Source organism: Bombyx mandarina, chromosome 26 (genome assembly GCF_030267445.1).
Source record: "Bombyx mandarina strain Sakado chromosome 26, ASM3026744v2".
In the NCBI taxonomy this organism is placed as follows: domain Eukaryota; kingdom Metazoa; phylum Arthropoda; class Insecta; order Lepidoptera; family Bombycidae; genus Bombyx; species Bombyx mandarina.
The window spans coordinates 7,030,209-7,053,821 of record NC_143232.1 but is presented as its reverse complement, the minus strand read 5'-3'; the positions used below and the strand labels follow the sequence as shown (position 1 = coordinate 7,053,821).

The following is a 23,613-nucleotide window of genomic DNA, read 5'->3' as shown; positions in this document are numbered from 1 at the left end:
AAAACATTTTTATTCTACATAAATGAAAGTACATACTTGTTGAACGTCAAAAAGAACTACAGCCAATTCACAAAAACTAGCCTCCGTCCTGAGAAGAACTGGCAAGAAACTCAGCGGGAATGTCTTTTTTTAAATACTAGCTCACCCGGCAGACTTCGTAGTGCCTCAATTGATAAATAAAAGACCGACGGGGACACATCAAAGGAAAACCAAATTTTTTATTTTTATTTAATTCCGAACATTTTCATATTTATCTACCTTTTAAACCTTCTCTGGACTTCCTCAAATAATTCAAGTCCAAAATTAACCAAATCGGTGCAGCCGTTCTCGAGTTTTAGCGAGACTAACGAACAGCAATTAATTTTTATATATAGAGTTTATATATATGACGGCGTTAACGATATTTATGTTATACAGCACGTGCAATAGGAGTGACTCACACAAGCGAGGCGCGCCGGCCGTGTCGTTCCACTCGTAAACAACAGCTGCAACAGAAGTGACTCATAAGCCAGCTGCGCCGGCTAGTATAAAAAGGCGGAACGTGCCTTGAAATGAACATTCGTTCGACTGCGTTTGCCCGGTGCACTTACTATATCGTTGTTACGTTGTGTGATTCAGTGACTGTTGTACGTACTGGTTAAAGTTGGACAAGTGTTAAAGTGAATTGTCAAGTTAACATATTGTTGATTAAATCAGAAACCAAAGGTGACTTCGTTTTACTTGGTGTTCAACAAGATAATATCTACCCTCAAGCTTACATCAGAAGTGGGATCAGGACTCTACTCTCACTGGCGTGACGTGTTTGAACATGTTCGAAGTACAGCAAAAAAAACATGATGCAGATCAGAATACTAGTAGTGGTACGCCACAAGAGCGTGAATGCAGCATACGTAAGTCGTGTAATAACGTCTCTGTTACCTCGATGGAAGATCTGAGCCACGAAGAAATCGTCACATCTTACGTTCTGGCTCATGTTGCCCAGTTTGACTGTCGACTTCATCACATGGCATTTACTAACGGAAATACAACACGTAACAAGCTATTGCAAGAAATTAAGGCAAGTGCAAATCTCAAGTGAAACTTCGATCGCAATAATGGATCTGTCATGACGAGTGGGTAGTTCCGACACGAATCGTTTTTAAGCCAATGACTACTGCTAGAGTTACATGGCACTAGTACAGTAAACCAGGACATGAGACTGTGAATTGTCGCTGAAATTTTAGAATCTACTCGATTCAATACCAATAACACTACACGTTCGATGACTTCGGGCTCCAGCAAGCAAGCAAACAAGAAAGCAAGCAAGTTTCCGTGGGGAAGAAAAATTGACACATCTGAAGTCGTCGTGACCTGTAAGATAAGACGTCCGGTGCGTTCGTGTCTGGCGATGCGGCGGTGTTCGGGTTCCGCTGGCGGATGCAGGTTTTTCCGGTGAAGTGCGTGCTTGTGCGTGCTTGACATGTGTTCGCGGTTGGCTTCCTCAGTGTGGGAGTAACATCGTGTAGCCGGAGGTGAGACTTCCGCGGTCGCGGCCCACCCAGTCCGCGAGAACCGGGCAGATCGCCTCGACGGTACGGAGGCCGGCTGACGGGTCCGCCAAACGACGAGACCACGCCTCCAGCACGGACTGCCGATATTGGAGCCCCCGCGCTACGGCTGCACTTGCGCTAGGGCGCGCCGCCTCGTAGGAGACTGTGAGGTATCATTGAATAACTGCGATCGCGCGCTGCCGGCGTCGCAGCGCGGCGACGTTCTCGTGGGTAAGGACGTGGCACCAGACGGGTGCTCCGTATAGTGCCATCGACCGCACGGGTACCATCACCCTGCCTATTTCTGCCGTGAAGCAGTGGTGTTTTTCGGTTTGAAGGGTGGGGCAGCGGTTGTAACTATACTGAGACCTTAGAACTTCTATCTCAAGGTGTGTGGTGCGTTTACGCTGTGGATGTCTATGGGTTCCAGTAACCACTTAACACAAGGTGGGCTGTGAGCTCGTCCACACATTAATACGAAGAGCATAATCAAACTAAATTAGATACGAAGTTTAAAGGGCCGTTTAAAGTAGTTGAAGTATTGGATGGTGTCGATTTAATTTTGACTCTCACACATTCGCTTAAGGCTCGAGCTGCTACTTGCCTCACAAAAATACAGCCTGCAAAACCTGAACAACCTCCTCATCCGTGGGCGCCCGGCTCTCGCCTGCAAGTCGGCTGTTACGTGTGCGGTGATGCGAGCCATGTAGCTTCTGGGTGTTCCATGCGCTACAAGAAGAAAAACGACACTGCTCCAGGTGCTGTGGCAGGTCCAACCAGAGACGTCAACGTGTGTTCCAGAGCTTCAGTGTGTTACAGATAAGTGGTTTTGGCTCCCCCTTTATGTTCCATTCAGGGTCAGACTGTAGTCTTATAAAACAAAGCCATAGTAATTTATTCAATGGTAAGCGGTTTCATGAACAAATCACCGTAGTCACCCTAGACACGTCCTTACGGATCCATCAGATCCAATAACTCTTGCATTAGATACCTTCAGCTCTAACACTAGGAGCAGGCTGAGGAACCCCAGTAATCGTACTCGTCGAACTCGACAAAGAGGTCGACGTGCAACCTAACCCATGCATCAGCCCACTGAGTTTCTCGCCGGATCTTCTCAGTGGGTCGCGATTCCGATCCGGTAGTAGATTCATTCGCGAAGCAATTGCTCTTGAGTTGTTAGGTCTCCTGCGGAGGCGCTCGGGCAGTTGTTAGCAAATCCCACCCCTCTTGGCTGAGCCTTTGCTCGCCCACCCGTCCTGGTGAAGCAGGAAAGGCCTCCGGGCCACCAGTAATCTTTCAATCATCTGCAGTTTTGGAAAACGATAGGTATAAGTTGAGATATGTAAATGGTTCTAGCGTACAAAGTTCCCCATGAAAACTTACGCGAAGTACCTCGAGGCCCGTCAGGCCTACTAGAAATTTCTGAAAATTATAGTGACGATGACGTGACGGCGTACACAGATGGGTTAATTAATCTTGTTCGTGAAACTGATCTTAATGATGACGACTCTATCACTGACAATAGAAGCGACATTTTTGTCCGCAAATAGCGATACAGCAAACATAGTCTGTGGGTAGTGATACAATGTCTGTAAGCTCAGGCACCTCAGGTGCAGGTGTTGGAAATGTAGAAAACGATGGTCGGTCTCGCACTATTTCTGAAGAAATTCCGTATAAATGTTCTGGTTTAAGAAATGTTTTAACAAACGCTACCGTACACGCAGATTAAAAAAAAAAAAAAAAAGAGAATTGTATGTGGCTAGAGAGATGTTAATCCGGACTAGCAAAAAAAAAAAGAAGAGGAAAAAAAAAAAAAAAAAAAAAAGATGTGAAGTCATTGAAGGGTCTGTCCGGTCCAATGGCTTGGCTATAGGGATTTTCATCCAGATTAGCCACAACAATTAGCTACAGGGATTGCGATTCGGTCTAGCATTATCCGGTCCAGTTCGAAAAACTGAAGGGATAACAATTCCGGTCTAAGTTAAAAGGGACATACTTACATACCTGAAGAGTTTTAAATGAACTGGCCCAGGTATGTAAGCAGTCTGAAGGTTATTTATAGCCAGTATAGGATTTTCTGAAGAATTATGCGAACCGAACCGTACTAGATTGTTAATATCATAGACCACGTTTTAAGTTGCATCCGTTAATGTCAGGATGAACGAACACGTTTGTTGTTCACAGACATACCATAAGAATGCGCGCACGAGGACGAGCGCACGTCAGTATGGCCGTGACGGCGTTAACGATATTTATGTTATACAGCACGTGCAATAGGAGTGACTCACACAAGCGAGGCGCGCCGGCCGTGTCGTTCCACTCGTAAACAACAGCTGCAACAGAAGTGACTCATAAGCCAGCTGCGCCGGCTAGTATAAAAAGGCGGAACGTGCCTTGAAATGAACATTCGTTCGACTGCGTTTGCCCGGTGCACTTACTATATCGTTGTTACGTTGTGTGATTCAGTGACTGTTGTACGTACTGGTTAAAGTTGGACAAGTGTTAAAGTGAATTGTCAAGTTAACATATTGTTGATTAAATCAGAAACCAAAGGTGACTTCGTTTTACTTGGTGTTCAACAAGATAATATCTACCCTCAAGCTTACATATATATATTTTAAATATTAATTATTCAATCCATAGGTATCAACTTAATTCATTACCCACACTTTAAGGTGGGAATTCTAAGTGGCAGTTTTGGAATACAACAGGAATGCATTACTGCATTACTAATGTAATCAGGGCGGTAGAAATAGGCAGGGAGCCTCACAAGAGATCCTATCATCAGTAAACAACAGCAATGTTTCCGCAGAAGAGCTGATAAATTTACCACCCATTTGATAACGATTTGTTATAGGAGCCAGTGGAAACCACAACGTAAATGCCATCACCCGTCTTGGACTTGCTTTATGGTGCAGCAAGCTGGTGGTGCCTATGCCATTACTTACAACTTCTCTTACTACCATTAAGGTTATATAGGCCTGTCGCGAACGGTCTGAAGTACGAATGCACGTCCTTACGGATCTATCAGATCCAATATCTCTTACATTAGATGCCTTCAGCTCTAAGACCAGACTTAGGGACTCTGGTAACCGGTGCAACCTAACCCATGCATCAGCCTGCTGAGTTTCTCGCCGGATCTTTTCAACGGGTCGCGATTCCGATCCGGTAGTAGATTCATTCGCGAAACAGCTGCTCTTGAGTTGTTAGGTCTCCTTTGGAGGCGCTCGGGCAGCTGTTAGCAAATCCCATCCCCTCCTGGCTGAGCCTTTGCTTGCCCACCTATTCTAGTGAAACTGGAAAGGCCTCCGGGCCACCAGTAATCCATGATTCAAAAAAAAACATGAAATGTCAGTCATGTTTAATGTGATCATTTCGACTTAGCTTCCGAGGGCAGTTGACTGTATTCGGATTGCGTCTATGACCTCCAATATTCACTCACTACTAGGCTGCGAGCTTGTATGTTAATAAAAACCCGACCAGTCAGTGAATGGACTGTAAATATCGTTTCCTTGAATCGATTCCCCGCGGTGGGCGGGGCTAAAGCGGGCCTCAATAAAATGATCACAGTGCGACGTCTTTTCAATTTGAATTCTAATAAAAATTCTATTGTCCGATTTTTAGAAGGCATTTTTATCATTGACGGAAGCCACCGGTGATTGACAATAAATTTCTTTGTACGATACCCGTAATGGTATGGTGTTTTTTCTTACACACCCATTTGTTGTTCATTGGTTTCGTATATGTAGGTACGTACACATGGAGAATGTATCTATTATTAGAATTTATCATGTTGTACGCCGCGCAAATTACGAGATGGTTATACTACTTGCAGATTCTCTTTTTTTTTATCTTACCTATGCTGATAGCCTTGAGATGCTATTTCAGTTTCGCCCTAACATGTAGGTGAGCTCACGGGGCTCAAGCCGGAGTGTTGCTAACATTGGCCCTAGCAAGAGCAGTGCTTCGCAGAATCTACCACCGGATAGGAAACGCGACCCACTGAGAAGATCCGGCGAGAAACTTAGTCGGCTGTGTCTATAGATAGGTTAATTCACTAGTCGAGCAAGCGACGGGTTCGACGAGGACGGTGACCGATGCTTGAGGTACCTAAAAGCACCGTTAATGGATCGAGAGGATACGTAATGACGTGTTTTGGGCGATGTTGGCGCAGATTCTTCGTGGTTGAAATAGAAACCGTGAATCGTGTAGGTACTTCGTGAACGCGTCGTTATAAATACCTGAAACGCTAACGAATTTCACTCAATGCCAATAAACGTAGCTACCCCCGGGAGCAATAGATAAGTGAAGAGAAACAGTGTGAAGGCTGCAGAAGTGTCGCTATCTCCAACAATGCAGTAAAGAGTGAAGAAAGAATACAATATGAGATATTATTAACCTACATCGTACTGATGAATCAGGGCAGTGTTGTAAAAGCAGCTTTTAGTAATTACACTTTTTTTTAACTAAGCTGGTATCCTTGAGAGGCTATGCCAGCGTAACTGAACGATTGGGTGAGCTCACGGGGCTCAAACCGGAGTGTTGCTAACATTGGCTCTAGCAAGAGCAGTGCTTCGCAAAATCTACCACCAGATCGGAATCGCGACCGACTGAGAATATCCGGCGAGAAATTCAGTAGGCTGTGTCTATGGGTTACTTTACTCGCCGAAACCTTTGTCGCAAGCGACGGGTTCGACGAGAACGGTGACCAGAGCTTGGGGTACCTAAAAGTACCGTTAGTTAATTGGGAGGATAACTACACTAGCTGTTACATGCGGTTTTCAAGGTCAAGGTACATTGTTAGTGTAGTGTTCCAGTAGGAAAGATATGTTTTTTCAGGATTAATTGCGATCTATTTCACTCCCCTGACTTAATACTATCGGGAAAGAAGCACAAACAAACACGCTCTCACATTTTTAATATTGATTATCGAAGTACGGATTGTTTCCTAAAATTTATCAAACTTTAATATTGAATTACACGATTCTTGCTTCAAAAGTGATTTCATTTGGATTCCATCCCTTAATTCATCCCTCGTGGTGGAATTATCGTTGTCTGGCAATACAAACCGTTATTATAAGTTACTAAGCCAACACCGCAAAAATCGTCCTTTTTTATGATTGAAAGATTACTGGTGGCCCGGAGGTCTTTCCAGTTTCACCAGGACAGACGGGCGAGCAAAGGCTCAGCCAGGAGGGGTGGGATTTGCTAACAACTGCCCGAGCGCCTCCGAAGGAGACCTAACAACTCAAGAGCAATTGCTTCGCGAATAAATGAAAATCGTCCATAAGCATTCTTTATTCTTTATTTGTACACAGTGTTAATATAATACAGTAATTGCGATAAGATATAAAAAATGGCGAGCTTAACTCAACAATTGAGTTATCTACCAGCTGACCGTTCTTAAAGAAGGAAAGCTTTACATTAGTGGGTAGATGAGTACAATCTAATTAATTTAATTATTGATACTATAGACAATAAAAATAAAAATAAACACTAATACATAATATATCAAACTATATACATACATACACAATTACACACATAAATAACTTAAACATATACATACACGTACATATAATAATATAATGAAATACATAAAATAAATACATATAAGTAATACTAAATTGATAGATAGTGCTCCTTTAATGCCTTCCTGAATACTTCAAGTGAGGGACTTGCACGGATTGAGTGATATATAGCATATGACAGGTAGGTGTATATCTCCTTAAAATAAGGTGTTATGATCTGGATTTAACTGCCACAGTTGCATTGTTTTTGATGACGAGTGCTCCCGTAAGCCCAAACAATACAAGTGCAAACAATCCATAATGTGTTTACAAACGGATGTCAGTGTGAACTGTTCATACCCGATCCTGTAGACCGAATGGTAAACAGTGGACGTCGCCCTAAACACGTCATTACAGATTCTCCCGATACATTGGCTGTGCTTTTAAAGTACTACAAGCACCGGTCGCCGTCCTCGTCGAATCCGTCGCTTGCGACGAAGGGCTCGACGAGCAAATTAACCCCCAGACACAGCCCACTGAGTTTCTTGCCGGATTTTCTCAGTGGGTCGCGTTTCCGATCCGATGGTAGATTCTGCGAAGCACTGCTCTTGCTAGGGTCAGTGTTAGCATTACTCCGGTTTGAGCCCCGTGAGCTCACCTACTAGTTAAGGTTACGCTGAAATAGCCTCTCAAGGCTATCAGCTTAGGTAGGAAAAAAAAGTGAACTGCACACTGTAGCAGGTTGTTCTTCGCTACCCATCATCCACGTGTGGTCCACTCCCAGCGACGGTTACCGTCCGTGGTATTCGACGCACGTGCTACAATTTAGTGGCAACCCATAATGTATGTGCGACATGCATTGTTAGTTTTAAGCTCGGGTACAGTGCTTAAGCGAAGCTAAGTAGCGCTATTTTATTCGCTTGGTGACTAATGCTTAAAAATAAGTCCAACGCATCAATCAACGTCAACATCTCTATTCGCTAGAGAATTACTTTTTTTTATTGCTTAGATGGGTGGACGAGCTCACAGTCCACCTGGTGTTAAGTGGTTACTGGAGCCCATAGATATCTACAATGTAAATGCGCCACCCACCTTGAGATATAAGTTCTAAGGTCTCAGTATAGTTACAACGGCTACTCTTCAAACCGAAACGCATTACTGCTTCACGGCAGAAATAAGCGGGGTGGTGGTACCTACCCGTGCGGACTCACAAGAGGTTCTACCACCAGTGATATTTATTAATTACTTAAAACGTTCGTATTTTTAATAAGCTATTAGATAGGAATTGCTATACGTCGATAGGTCATTGAAGAGGAAGCAAGAAAAAAATGATCCCATAGACACAGCCTCAGGATCTTCTCAGTGGGTTGCAATTCAGATCCGGTGGTAGATTTTGCGAAGCATGCTGAATGCTCTTAATAGGGCCAGTGCTATCAAATTCTCTCAAGTCGAGCCCGTGAGCTCACCTACCCGTCCGCGAGAAACTGGAATAGCCCCTTAGGCTACCAACGATAAGATAGGGAAACAAAAAAACAAAGGCTAGATTTGCCTAACTTTATTAACCCAAACGAAGAGTGAGTAGATACGTTATTAAAAACGCCCCTTATTGTGTCTGACTGTAGGAAGCATTTTTAAAACCATTGTTTATGATCAACAGCAGAGGTACTGCTACGTCACTGCCTATTGCTGCTTCGCTGCAGAAATTGGACGTAGAATTGACATACTAGGCTCAAATAGGCGATTCTCAAATAGGCCATATTAGTTGGAGACGAGGTCGGCCCAGTTCTTAAACAAAATGCATGTCTTGGAGCACCAATAAGGAATGTTTCAAAATAGGGGTTTAAATAGCTCCTTAACATTCTATAATAATTCAAAGATATTTTCATTTTCTACGTAAATGAAGTGGGGGTAAAATTTAGCGTTATGTCAAAGTAACTATTCCACGCGGACGGAGTCGCGGGCAAAAGCTAATGAATTTTATGATCTCAGTATAGTTCGACTCACTCAGTCGCACGTCGATAGCTCTGCTACGTACTGGACTGCAAGCCTAATGCAGTGTCAAGTAAAAGAAATACCGTGATACGCAATTAAAATTTTCAACTCCCCTTCGTAGAATCAAATGTATCGGGAGTTCACTTATATTGAATGTTTACCGAATGAGTGATGGCCTTAAATTTATTTTTAAACCGACCAGACTAAGGACTTTTGTGTGATATAAAATTGTTAGCGTTCCAAGATCTTTATAAGATTAGCTTTTACTGGTGGTAGGACGTCTTGTGAGTCCGCACGGGTAGGTACCATCACCCTGCTTATTTCTACCGTGATGCAGTAATGCGTTTCGGTTTGAAGGGTGGCGCAGCCGTTGTAACTATACTGAGACCTTAGAACTCATATCTCAAGGTGGGTGGCGTTACGTTGTAGATGTCTATGGGTTCCGGTAACCACTTAACACCAGGTGGACTATGAACTCTTCCACCCATCTATGTAATTGAAAAAAAATAAGCTAAATTTACATTACATTACGGCTTATTCATTAATTAAAAATCTATAAGTAACTGTTTTTTAATTAAACTTTTTTTTTTTTTTTTTCCTACCTAAGCTGATAGCCTTGAGAGGCTATGTCAGCGTAACCCTAACTTTAGTAGGTGAGCTCACGGGGCTCAACCTGACGATGTTGCTAACACGAACCCTAGCAAGAGCCGTGCTTCGCAGAATCTACCACCGGATCGGAAACGCGACCCACTGAGAAGATCCGGCGAGAAACTCAGTGGGCTGTGTCTGAGAGTTAATTTACTCGTCGAGCCCTTCGTCGCAAGCGACGGGTTCGACCAGAACGGTGACCGGTGCTTGAAGTACCTAAAAGCACCGTTAGTGGATCGGGAGGATCCGAGATGACGTGTTTTGGGCGACGTCGACTGCTTTCCATTCTGTCCGCAGGATCGGGAATGTAGTTTCCGGCGGCCACGATGAGAGGGTTCTCGTGTCGTGCCGCTTTATCGAAGTGGCGCATGGACGCCGACTGCAGATACTTACTGATGGACTCTAAGTCCAGGTCGTCATGGAGGTCGACATTCCTGACGAACCACGGGGCTCCGACGGCTATCCTGCAAAAACGGGATTGAATAATTTGAAATGATTTTAGGTGTAAGCGGGCCGCGTGAGCGAACACTACACTTGCATAGGTCATGACGGGGCGTATGCAAGTTTTGTAGAGTGTCACCTTATTTCTAAGGGACATTTTACTTCTCCTACATATCATCGGGTAGAGACGTCCTAGAATGAAGGCGGCACGGTCGCGTACCGTCTTGATGTGGGGGCGGAATGTCATCCTACTGTCGAGGGTGACGCCTAAATATTTGACCTTCGGGGCCCACGGTATGGGCTGGTCGAACATCGTGATCGGGCGAACGGCGGGGGCGGGGGTATTGACGCGCCTAGTCGGGAGGGGGATGCTCAGCGTGGTGTTCGGAGGGCGACCCCTTTTGAAGAGCACCGCTGTGCTTTTCATGGGGTTGATGTCGATGCGCCACTTCCGGAACCACTGTCCCATGGTGGTAGCTGCGGTCTGAAGTCGTCGATGAAGCAACGCCTTCTTCCTACACGAGTAGTAGATGGCGGTGTCATCGGCGAAGAGCGCCAGATGGGTCTCCGGAAACCGGGGTATATCATTGATATACAAACTAAATAGTAACGGGGAGAGGGCGGAGCCTTGCGGGACTCCGGCTGTGACGTGACGGGGCCGGGAACGCGTTCCCTCGACTAGATATCGGAACGAACGGTTCGACAAGTAGTCTCGTATGATGAGCACGAGTCTGTCTGGCATTCCCATGTTATACAGTTTGTATATCAAACCGTTGTGCCAGACTTTGTCGAACGCCTTCGCTATATCGAAGAAGAGGGCTCCTGTCGGAATGGGTTTCCGCCTGTTCAGCCCTAGTAAGATGTGCTCCGTGAGGCGGTGCACTTGATGGACGCACGAGTGTCTGGGGCGAAATCCAAACTGCTCGTCTATCAGAATTTTGTTCGCGGATACGAAGTCCCAGAGGCGTTTACGAAGGAGCCGTTCGTATAGTTTGCCTATCGCCGGGAGGAGACTGATGGGGCGGTAACTCGCGGTTTCGTTCTTCGGTTTGCCCGGCTTGTGTATGCCGATAACGTCCGCTTCTTTCCACGCCGCGGGAAAGATGCAGTTCGTCATAGCAGCATTTAATATGGTGGCCAACATCGTTATCAGTTGGGCTGGTAACAGTTTAAGCGCGCGGTTGCGGATGCCGTCGGAGCCGGGAGCTTTCCGTGGTTGTAGGCTATCGATCGCCTCTTTGACCTCGGAAGTGGTAATGGGGGGTAACGCGTCCGAGGGCCGCAGGGAAGCTCTGCGCTCGACCTCCCTGTCGACGAACTCGGTGTGTTCGGGGTCCGCGTGTTGAGTGCTGGTGGTGCACTGCTCTTGCAGTGCATCGGCCAGCAACTCTGCCTTGTCATCGTCATCGTAAGCCGGTGATTGGCCTGAGGGGCGTACGAGAGGCGGCATAGTGGCGATAGTTTCGGACTTGAGGGTCCTAGCTAGTCGCCAGTATGCTTGGTGAGTGGGCGCGAGTTCTTCTAAATAACTATCCCAGTTTTCGTTTCGGGCGTCGCTTAAGCGGGATTTGACCTCCCGCTGTAAGCGACGCATCCGAGTCCGGTTTGAATCCGTGGGATATCGATCGTAGGCCCGGATTGCCGCGTTTCTAATTCTTACGAGGTCCCTAAGATCGGGGGAAAGTCTGATGCGGTGGAAGCAGTCCTCCACATCGACTTGTTTCGAGGATCTTATGATCGCCGTCGAGACGTGATCAGTGAAGATGTTTATGGATTCGACGGTGTCCTCGGGGGATGGAGTTGAATCCGGGCCGCAAGGGAGGATTGGTGGAGCGGTGTCAGCTAAGCACGTGCCCAGCTTCTTCCAATCCACCATGGTCCTCGTATCTGGTTCGCGGTTGAGTGGGCGACCGAGCTGCATGACGACAGGTCGGTGGTCTGAGTCGAGTTCTGACATTGCCTCGATGGAGCGCAAGCGCAGAGTTACGTTCCTCAGCAGTGCCAGATCTATTGTGCTCGGACGACGCGCAGCGTTGTACGGATAGCACGTGGGGGTCGGGGGGTTGAATATTTCGAATGTGAGGTCGTCTATGAACGCGTCGAGACGCCTACCGTTCACATTCGTTAATTCAACTAAACATCACGCCCCGTGCGTCATATTCAGTCATTAGAAAATCAAAAAATGTCTTCCTCAATCTACTTCTAATTGTTCTAGAAATAAAACGGTTAATATTAACCAAAAACACATAGAACACATCTTTAAGAAACATCATTCTCTAGTTAAGACTATACGTAACTTGATTATTTAACCAAAAATGACTCTCGGGGAATTGGATCGTTAATAAAATAACAAGAATTACGCTGCACATTGAATGTTAAGTGACCTTAGAATTAGTTGGACTATAAGAACGGTTTTCTTAGTAAGAGAGAAGTTAATATCTTCAAATTTTATTTTATTTATTACGTAGAAAATTATGTGTTCCTTTAACAATTTCAACTAGAAGTCTTCAATTTTTCCATCTATCTGCAATAGATTTGATGCGAACATTTAAGGTTTTAGTAAGCAAATTTTTAGCTGATTGCTACCAGTGGTAGATAATATTCTTCGTATCGAGAACCCAAGTGCCTCCGCAGATGTAGGGGCTCCTAACGTCAGCGAAGCCTATAGATATTATAACGTGAATGCTACCTCAACGCATGGGATCGAAGCCTCAATATCGTATAGGTAACAGCTGTGTCACTCTCCATACCGGAACGCAAGACGGCTTCGCGGCAGAATCGAGCAGTATACCGATACCATTCCGTTTTTTTTCCCTACCTATGCTGATAGCCTTGAGAGGCTATTTCAGCTTCTCCTTGACGTGTAGGTGAGCTCACGGGACTCAAACCGGGTGTGTTGCTAACACTGGCCCTAGCAAGAGCAGTGCTTCGCAGAATCTACCACCGAATTGGAAACGCGACTGAGTAGATCCAGCGAGAAACTCAGTGGGCTGTGTCTATGGGTTAATTCGCTCGTCGAGCCCTTCATCGCAAGCGACGGGTTCGACGAGGAATGTGACCGGTGCTTGTGGTACCTAAAAGCACCGTTAATGGATCGGGAGGATCCGTAATGACGTGTTTAGGGCGACGTCGACTGTTTACCATTCGGTCTACAGGATCGGGTATGTACCATTCCGTGCGGGCTCACTCACGTCTAACTCCAACTAACAAATGTTTCCATAGAATCAGATAGATATTGTGTATTCAGTCCGCGCGTGACTACTTGTGAGTTTATGTAAATGTTTAATGGTCGTATTATTTGTAAAAGTGTTAAAACGTTTGTCTTTATCGTTCCAGCTTATTTAACTGGCGGTTTCCATGTTCTTGGAAGCTCTCCATGAATAGCAATGAACGAGGTGTCTATAGAACACGGGTGATTTATATACAAATAACTATAGAGCTAATAGAGAATCACGGGTACAGAACAAAATTATTTGAAAATAAAATACAATTATTAGTAAACTAAAATGATCATTATACCAACATGCCCACTGAGTTTCTCGCCAGATCTTCTCAGTGGATTGCGTTTCCGATTCGGTGGTAGATTCTGCGAAGCACTGCTCTTGCTAGGGCCAGTGTTAGAAACACTACGTTTTGAGCCCCGTGAGTTCACCTACACGTCAAGGAGAAGATGAAATAGCCTCTCAAGGCTTAATAGCCTTTTTTTTGCATCAGCATAGATAGGAAAAAACTAATATTTTTGCCGAAACGAAAGAAATAATTTCTACAATATTTTAAGTGGTCATTTCAATGCATGGTGTCATATGTAATAATAATAGCAATAATAAATAACCGGGAACAAAGGACGCACGGTCATGCGACTCCAAATTAAGATTCCCCGTGTTATGGGTACCAAAGACTAGCATACATACTTATATATGTTTAAGTGTATACATATATATATATTAAACACTTTTTTACTACCTACTAGAGGTCCCGCAGTAGTCGAAATTCGACTATAATTAATTGGAATTGTAAGTTTGTACACTATTATGATTGTATTTTATACTTCTATAATCATAAATTTTGCCAAGACTACACTATAAAAAATATACAAAGACAAACAATATTTAATCTATTCTCAATTTGACAATAGACGTCAAGAACAAAAGTTTGACAACAAATAGTATGCATGCGTGTGTGCGTCAAATACATGGTATGTAGTGTGTGTAATGTTTCTTTATTGATTTAATGTATCTTTTATGCATTATTTTTAAAAAATATTAGCATTGTGCACTTCTTCTCTATATTCTCTATAAGTGTGGAAAATTTCATACTCCTTCGTCCGCGCAATTTTCGTAAAAAGGGATACAAAGTTTTTGCTTCACGTATTAATATTTAGATTCTAGTAGCCTCGAGGGGTTATTCTAGATTCGTTATGCTTTTCGTTTTAAAGGGTTTTTTTCCCTATCTATGCTGATAGCCTTGAGATGCTATGACAGCGTAACAGCGTAAGCCTGTAGTGAGCTCACGGGGCTCAAAACTTACGACGTTGTGAACGCGAACCGTGCTTCGCAGAATCTACCACCGGATCGAAAACGCGAAAATAAACGTATTTAATGTCTGTTCTTTTTTTTTATTGCTTAGATGGGTGGACGAGCTCACAGCCCACCTGGTCTTAAGTGGTTACTAGAGCCCACAGACATCTACAACGTAAATGCCGCCACCCACCTTGAGATATAAGTTCTAAGGTCTTAGTATAGTTACAACCGCTGTTCTGCCCTTCAAACCAAAACGCATAACTGCTTCACGGCAGAAATAGGCAGGGTGATGATACCTACCCGTGCGGATACACGCGAGGTCCTACCACCAGTAAGCCTTCGTAAATTTCACTGCTCATCACAAACCCGAACCGGCATTTTAAATTACCATTGTTCTAGTAAAACGCGAAAACTCTTCCACATAACCGAAAGCGGGTCGCGCGGACCGGTTGCAGTCTCATTTGACGCTAATCTCTCCCCGTACATCACGTACCGATTTACTCGGAAACTATTTAGATAGCACGAATTCTCAGATAGCGGTTCTCCACTACGCAACGTCATCGTGTCGTCTCTGGTTCGTCCGAGTACACTCGAGTCTTTGTTAATAGATATATGCGTAAATTTTATTATTAGTATCATGATTTCAGAACAATGCTAAGAATACCGCATTACATAAGCAACAAGATCATACAAATGGACCTAAATACTCCCACAGTGAAAAAGGAAATAGTAGCTTACAGCAAAAAATACCAAGCCAGGTTATCGACACACGTCAATAAATTGGCGTCGGACCTAGGAGGCACAGGAGCAGTGCAGTTTACTAGATTAAGGAGGCACAGTATGCCTACCTTACAGAACAGAAGTTAAATCTAACAATAAAAGATGAAGGTGTCACTGGACATCTGATTCTGTTTATATATCTACTAGATGTCCGGCAGTAGTCGAAATTCGACTATAATTAATTGGAATTGTAAGTTTGTACACTATTATGATTGTATTTTATACTTCTATAGCGACCCGCCCTCGCTTCGCTTCGGAAACATTAAAACACACATGAAACCAAAAAAATAAAATAAAAAAAATAATAAAAAAAGTAGCCTATGTTCATCAGGGACAATGTCGGCTTCTAATGGAAAAAGAATTTTTCAAATCGGTCCAGTAGTTTCGGAGCCTATTCGAAACAAACAAACAAACAAATCTTTCCTCTTTATAATATTAGTATAGATTAAGATTAAAATCAGCTAAAGGAATAGCTCATTGTTAACTGAAAAACAAATCGCTACGAGACATTAAAACAAAAGAGAAAAAAAAAACATGATAGACGAAGATCGGGTTCAGTGACGAGCTTTGGGGGAGGCCTATGTCAAGCAGTGGACTGCCGCAGGCTGATAATGATGATCATGATGATGACGGTCAAGGAATAGCATCGTGTAATAAAAATCAAAACCGCAAAATTATAATTTGCGTAATTACTGGTGGAACACCTCTTGTGAGTCCGCACGGGTAGGTTTTTTTTTTTTTTATTGCCTTTGTAGGCAGACGAGCATACGGCCCACCTGATGGTGAGTGGTTACCGTCGCCCATGGACTTCAGCAATGCCAAGGGCAGAGCCAAGCCGCTGCCTACCGCTAAAACCACACCACCTATTTCTGCCTATTTCTGCCGTGAAGCAGTAAAGCGTTTCGGTTTGAAGGGTGGGGCAGCCGTTGTAACTATACTTGAGATCTTAGAACTTATATCTCAAGGTGGGTGGCGAATTTACGTCGTAGATGTCTATGGGCTCCAGTAACCACTTAACACCAGGTGGGCTGTGAGCTCGTCTACCCATCTAAGCAATAAAAAAATGCTAGTTTTGCGCTGACGGCCCCAATTGATACTCGACCTCATGCGTCGAGGTAGTGTCATTCACATTGTTAAATCTATTGTACCGATATCCACTTAACAGCAGGCAAGCTGTCGGCTCATCGGCCCTGTGCAACGTAAACTAGTATAAGCTACAAAAGTACATCAAACTTATGTTTTTATTTCCCTTATGTCCCTAACGCACGTTTTAACAGGTTTGCGTGTCCTCTAGAAGATAATCAATGATATCATTTAAACTAAACTAAACTGTTCTTATTTTGATCTAAACTTAATCTATAAATTAATACACGAAGGAAAAACTTTGTATCCCTTTTTACGAAAATTGCGCGGACGGTGGAGTATGAAATTTCTCACACTTATAGAGAATATAGAGGAGTGCAGAATGTTAATATTTTTTTAAATTATGCCTAAAAATACATTAAATCAATAAAGAAAACATTACACACACCACATACCATGTATTTGACGCACACACGCATGCATACTATTTATTTATTGTCAAACTTTTGTTCTTGACGTCTATTGTCAAATTGAGAATAGATTAAATATTGTTTGTCTTTATTAATATTTTTTTATAGTGTAGTCTTGGCGAAATTTGTGATTATAGAAGTATAAAATACAATCATAATAGTGTACAAACTTACAATTCCAATTAATTATAGTCGAATTTCGACTACTGCGGGACCTCTAGTATTAGATAATTGTTATTTAGTTTATTGTTACATAAAAATGAATACGACACAACGAAAACCAGTGGAACGTCGCATTGTCGTTGTGGCGTGTGACAACTTCAAATATTATAATTTTAGTTCCGTAATAAGCAAGGCTTACATGTGACCGAAACGCAAAAGGCAAATTATTTAAAACTTTTTTATTTATTGCTTATTTGGGTGGACGAGCTCACAGCCCACCTGGTATTAAGTGGTTACTGAAGCACATAGACATCTACAACATAAATACGCCACCCACCTTGAGATATGAGTTCTAAGGCCTCAGCATAGTTACAACGGCTGCCCCACCCTACAAGCCGAAACGCATTACTGCTTCACGACAGAAATAGGTAGGGTGGTGGTACCTACCCGTGCGGACTCACAAGAGGTCCTACCACCAGTGATTACGCAAGTTATAATTTTGTGGGTTTGATTTTTATTACACGATGTTATTCCTTCATCGTGGAAGTCAATCGTGAACATTTGTTAAGTACGTATTTCATTAGAAAAATTAGTACCCGCCTGCAGGATTCGAACATCGTTGCATCGCTAGATACGAATGCACCGGACGTCTTATCCTTTGGGCCACGACCACTTCTAAAACTGAATTTCAAACTGCAAACATTGGGTGCAGTAGCTATTCATAGCAAAATCGAATAGTTATTTCAAAAGGTGATGTTGCCATGTTGTCCATGAGCTTCAATCATTAAAAACGCAGTTCATTTAACTATTGAAAATTTAAAAAAAAAACACCCACGAAAAACCATACCTAACCATTTTGTATTCATCATTGTCCGCCTTAAAAATGCGATAAATAAAGTAGACTTAGAAAAAGACATGTGAACCGAGCAAGTGGAAGTCAAAAGTCATTCTCATTTCTAACACAAAAACCAAAGGAACACGTTACACGTACTCTTTATCTCAGTAATTTACATCTCAGCGAGTCCTCATGTGCGCTATTAGTCAACCATATCCACAATAACATGGGTATGCGTTTGCGCTTCGCATGGGAAAACGGCTGAAGCACCGGTTTCCCGTCGAACCGGTCAGGAGACGGCGCTTTTGGCATTTTCGGCAAAGCTTTTACTGTTAGTTATGGGAATTTTCGTCTTTTTATTGGCGTTTTAAGTGGACGCGATAAGAGCGTCGGATCGTTAACTGTTTGTTTCGCTACCACGATGGAGAGATTTGAGTCAATTAGTTTGCCCAGCTTCGGGAGGCCATATAACTTTTTTTTTTTTTTATCGCTTAGGTGGGGGGACGAGCTCACAGCCCACCTGGTGTTAAGTGGTTACTGGAGCCCATAGACATCTACAACGCAGATGCGCCACCCACCTTGAGACATAAGTTCTAAGGTCTAAAGTATAGTTACAACGGCCGCCCCACCCTTCAAACCGAAACGCATCACTGCTTCACGGCAGAAATAGGCGGGGTGGTGGTACCTACCCGTGCGGACTCACAAGAGGTCCTTCCACCAGTAATTAGTTATAAAACATAATTTAGTTATAAAATAATTAGTTATACATAAATTATACATTAATTACATAAATTAGTTATAAAACAAATTATATCTTCATATAAGACTGACTCGGTAATGCAATACCGGCCCTGACTGTTGCACCGAGGTTCAGGGTCATGGGTTCGATTCCCGCATCGGGCAAAACTTGTGTGTGTATGTGTTTTTTTTTAATCTATGTCTGGTAGTATATTATCTATATATATGTATATATTTAAATACATATAAGTATGTTTATCAGTCTCTGGTACCTCAAAACAGAGCGAATCCCAAATTGGGGCGGGATGATTTGCATGCGTGATTTGTTCCCAGTTACTTGTTTATAAATATCTAGGATATCAGATCGTTAGGTCAAACCCTTCACTGCATAGTATAAAACAAAGTCGCTTTCTCTGTCCCTATATCCCTATGTATGCTTAAATCTTTAAAACTACTCAACCGATTTTGATGCGGTTTTTTTTAATAGATAAAGTGATTGAAGAGGAAGGTTTATATGTATAATAACATCCATTAAATAGTGGAGAAATCAATAATAAATTACAGTTTCCGAAGCGAAGCGAGGACGGGTCGCTAGTAGTCTATAAATAAAACTGGCAGAACTCACAAACAAGCGTGAATGTACATTTTTCGTATACGTACGTAATGAAACACGGCCATGATCGGCTACTTTCCCCACTTATTCACGGGTAGCCTTAGAGTTTATTCCAGCTATATCCGAACGGGTAGGTGAGCTCACGGGCTCAACCCGAGAGAATTAGCTAACACTAGCCCTAGAAAGAGCAGTGCTTTGCAAAATCTACCACCGGATCGGAAACGCGACCCGCTGAGAAGATCCGGCGAGAAACTCAGTGGACTGTGTCTATGGGTTAATTTACTCGTCGAGCTCTTTATCGCAAGCGATGGATTCGGCGAGGATGGTGACCGATGCTTGAGGTACCTAAAAGCACCATTAATGGATCGGGAGGATCCGTAATGACGTGTTTAGGGCGACGTCGACTGTTTACCATTCGGTCCACAGGATCGGGTATAGAGCTTTAGCGGAGCACGGCTTTTGCTAGAGCCAGTGTTAGCAAAGTCATTTAGGCTGATCCTCATCAACCCGCCCACCGGTGAAGGCATAATAACCCCTCAGAGTTGCCAGGGGGGCATAGACAACTAAAAAAAAAGCACTGCAATTTATTAACTATTGAATTTATATGCGATCTCTCGCCCGCGTTACTTCACAGATACGTTATTGTTGAATACTTGTGGTCGCCCGTAGTCGAAATTCGACTTTTATTAATTTAAATTATAAGTTTGAGCATTATTATGGTTCTATTGTCAAATATTTTACTTCTTTATTTACAGATTTCGCTAAGGCTACACTATAGACAAATAATATTAAAGAAAAACAATATCAATCTATTCTCAACTTGACCACAATTAACAATAAACAAAATAGTAGGTATACTCGTATATGCGTTGGTGTCAAATACATGTTAATGTGTGTAATGTTTACTTTATTGGCTTACTGTATTTTTTATGAATTCTTTAGAAAAAAAATTTAGCATTTTGCACTCTTCCTCTATATTCTCTATAAGTGTGGGAAATTTCATGCTCCTCCGTCCGCACAATTTTCTTAAAAAGGGGTACAAAGTTTTTGCTCCCCGTATCAATAATTAATAGATGAAACGTCAAACGAAAACACTGTATCGGCGTTTAACAAAGCTTTAGTCGAAAATCCGTTAAATTAGTTACAATGATCGTGAAATCGGACCGAGGGCGTCTCCCTGTCGACCTGTGATTAAATGCAAACATTCGTTTAGCTGTACTCCTGTCACACCGTAATGCTACATTAGACAGAACCTTCCAGAAGCTTCCAAGTCTAGATGGGTTCGTGAATTCAGAAATCACACTGTGTCACACTCTCAGAGAAGACTGGCTACCGCCCGACCGACGGTACGCAGCGGCTTGGCTCTGCCCCTGGCATTGGTGACTTCCATGGGAGACGGCAACCACTCACAATCAGGAGGGCTATATGCTCGTCTGCCTACAAAGGCAATAAGATAAAGGCATGTGGTATTGAGGAAACCGAAGCGAGAAGAAGATAAGAAGGTAGAAATCTTCTTAACACGTTTCAATATAATTGATGTGCAATTATTTTTTGCTAACTACACGAATGCGTTGCAAGCTGGCTATGGTGGTAGAACCTCTTGTGAGTCCGCACGGGTAGGCATCATCACCCTGCCTATTTCTGCCGTGAAGCAGTAATGCGTTTCGGTTTGAAGGATGGGGCAGCCGTTGTAACTATACTGAGACCTTAGAGCTCATATCCCAACTTGGGTGGCGGCATTTACGTTGTAGATGTCTATGGGCTCCGGTAACCACTTAACACCAGGTATGCTGAGAGTTCTTACATCCATATATGCAATAAAACAATAATACAGGCTATATTATCAGTGTTGGTTTTTTTGAACATATTATTATTGCCAGGAGGAAGACGTAAGATAAGATTGGCATTACTCCAGATTATCTTACATAGTCTCCAGACAGACTAGAATTTAGAATATTTGAAAGCGATAGAACATATAATTAGTTTAAGTTTAGATAGACATAATCCAAATCTCCAAAATTTTTTAAAATGTATTAATGTAAAATACACATTGCGGTGTAACTGTATGCCGGGTGCTACCCTAACTGGAACAGGGGATGATTGGTTACGCGTCAATAGGGGTATAATGTTAGGGGTTGTTTACGCTCAATTGCTCGCAAATTATTGTTAGATAAAAATTCTGCTACGCTAAAACTTGGTGACGATTTTTCTTAGCAGCCACTGGTAGAGAAGCTTGCGGCAATACAACCATTGTTCACGCTATTGAAAGCATATATGAGCATTCGTGCAACATTATACACCTAAATCAAGGACAAAGCATGCATTGTCTCTTACATGAGATACTCATGATACCACTGATATCAGGTTTGACTATTTCGCTAATTGAATTTGCCATGAAATCATCTACATTCAGGATTAAGGAGTGGGCAAGTGGTATACAATTTTATTGGATTTTTGACCTCAAGCCTCAAAGAGGTGGTGGTCGTGATGGGCTGAAAACAACATTTAACAACAGTGTGTGTCACTAGATCATCTTATATCTACAGAAATAAAAACAACCAGAAGTCACAAGAGATGGAAGAGAAAAATCACCGAGTAAAAAATTAAAGATTTGTCATTAGTAATAACATAGGCCATGTTTATATGGAAGCTATGGTCAATTTGCAAGGTCCAAATAAAACAGAAATAATATGTAGGTTGTTAGCTATAAAACTCTCAATACTTCAGGAACTCGGCATCAAGCAGCGTCTATTTGCTATAGCACAGTCTCGAATGGTGGATTTCTTCGGACACGTTTCGGGACGAGATAGCCGGTCCATGGAACACCTCGTTGTACAGGAAAGGGTTGACGGTACAAGACCGCGCGGAAGGTCACCAATGCGGTGGACCGACCAAATTAAAACTGCAGTGGGAGTCCCTAAATGAGTACAGAGGAATGGCCTCGAGCAGGGAGAGATGGCGGAACATCGTGAGACGCATCAAGTCTGCCCCTTCCAACACTACATGACGATCACGACCACTCTGCCAAGAGTGACACGATTGAGGAGATAGCTATAAAACAGAAAAAATGTCGCACACTCTTCAAGCGTATAAAGCCATCAAATCTGGCAGATGTCTTGGTATTTTTTGTGACTCCACCCTTGGCACGTTTGACTTTTTGTCTGTCCCTTCATCCTGAAGTGTCGACTTCAATTAGTTTCCCATTGTAGCATTGTAAGATCGTCTATGGTCAGCGGTCTATCTTTTTTTTCCTGATTTGTGTATACACGAATTGGCTATGGATGATTTCTGCGTTTTGTTAACAGTGACACGGTTATTGTTAGCGTGTCCCTTTATCGCGTCAAGTATTGTGACGTGACAATTTGAGAATTTCACTCGGACAATGTTACCTAGTTTTTAAGGAATTTATGTTACGCAATTTGCTTTCTGTCGATTCAAAGCAATTATTTCAATTAGTTTTATCGCTTTGATGAGTAATCTATGTTTGTATTTTTCTATTTATTCAATTAATCTGTTTTTATTTAGTCGCATCTTTTTCTTGCTGTTATCCCTTCGAGAGGGACTCTACTGTTTCTTCTATTGCTGTTTCTTGTACTTAATTCTATTTTGGTTCTACGAATTGCATTTTATTGTTATAAGCATAGACAGTTAAATTTATATTTTTGTCTTCCCAAACAACAAAAATGAAAAGTTTTATACGTCACTAGCCGTACTCGCCCGCTTCGCTGGGCATTGAAAATTAACATTATTTATTATCACACATATATATCACAGCTCACCTGGTGTTAAGTGGTTACTGGTGCCCACAGACATCTGTAGATGTAACGCCACCCACCTTAAGATATAAGTTCTAAGGTCCCAAGTATAGTTACAACGGCTGCTCCACTCTTGGAACCGAAACGCATTACTGCTTCACAGCAGAAATAGGTGTGATGTGTGGGCTATGTAAAGGAAACAATTTTTTTGATCGACGGTCGATTACCGACTGACTTACTACCTAATACAAAATACTATGTATGTATAACCCACACTACAACTAAAGTAACGTGTTACACACTACATAGGGTGGTGGTACCTACCCGCGCGGACTCACAAGAGGTCCTACCACCGGTAAATACCGATAAGTTACAAAACTTAAGCTTAGTGATCTTCAAATAAATCATGTAATAAAAACGTAACACTTCTACACTACGAGGGGTTTACACAAGTGATTTGCTGGTGCGTTAAGTAAATCGTTATTGCGCCCATTAAAATCACACGCCGCATTGAATCACTGTTGTATTAAACACTCG

General features: G+C 42.7%; 1 long non-coding RNA gene across 3 annotated transcripts; it reads left to right on the top strand.

Annotated features, from left to right (window-relative positions):
- Positions 1-393: 393 nt before the first annotated feature.
- On the top strand, positions 394-4,081 carry LOC149499804 (uncharacterized). Of its 3 annotated transcripts, XR_016325481.1 has the most exons (3): positions 394-1,369; positions 1,485-1,511; positions 2,116-4,081. It is a non-coding gene; the product is annotated as an uncharacterized LOC149499804 (long non-coding RNA). The 3 variants fall into 3 exon arrangements; XR_016325480.1 differs by having other exon boundaries at positions 394-1,511; XR_016325479.1 differs by having other exon boundaries at positions 394-1,699.
- The last annotated feature ends 19,532 nt before the right edge of the window (positions 4,082-23,613 follow it).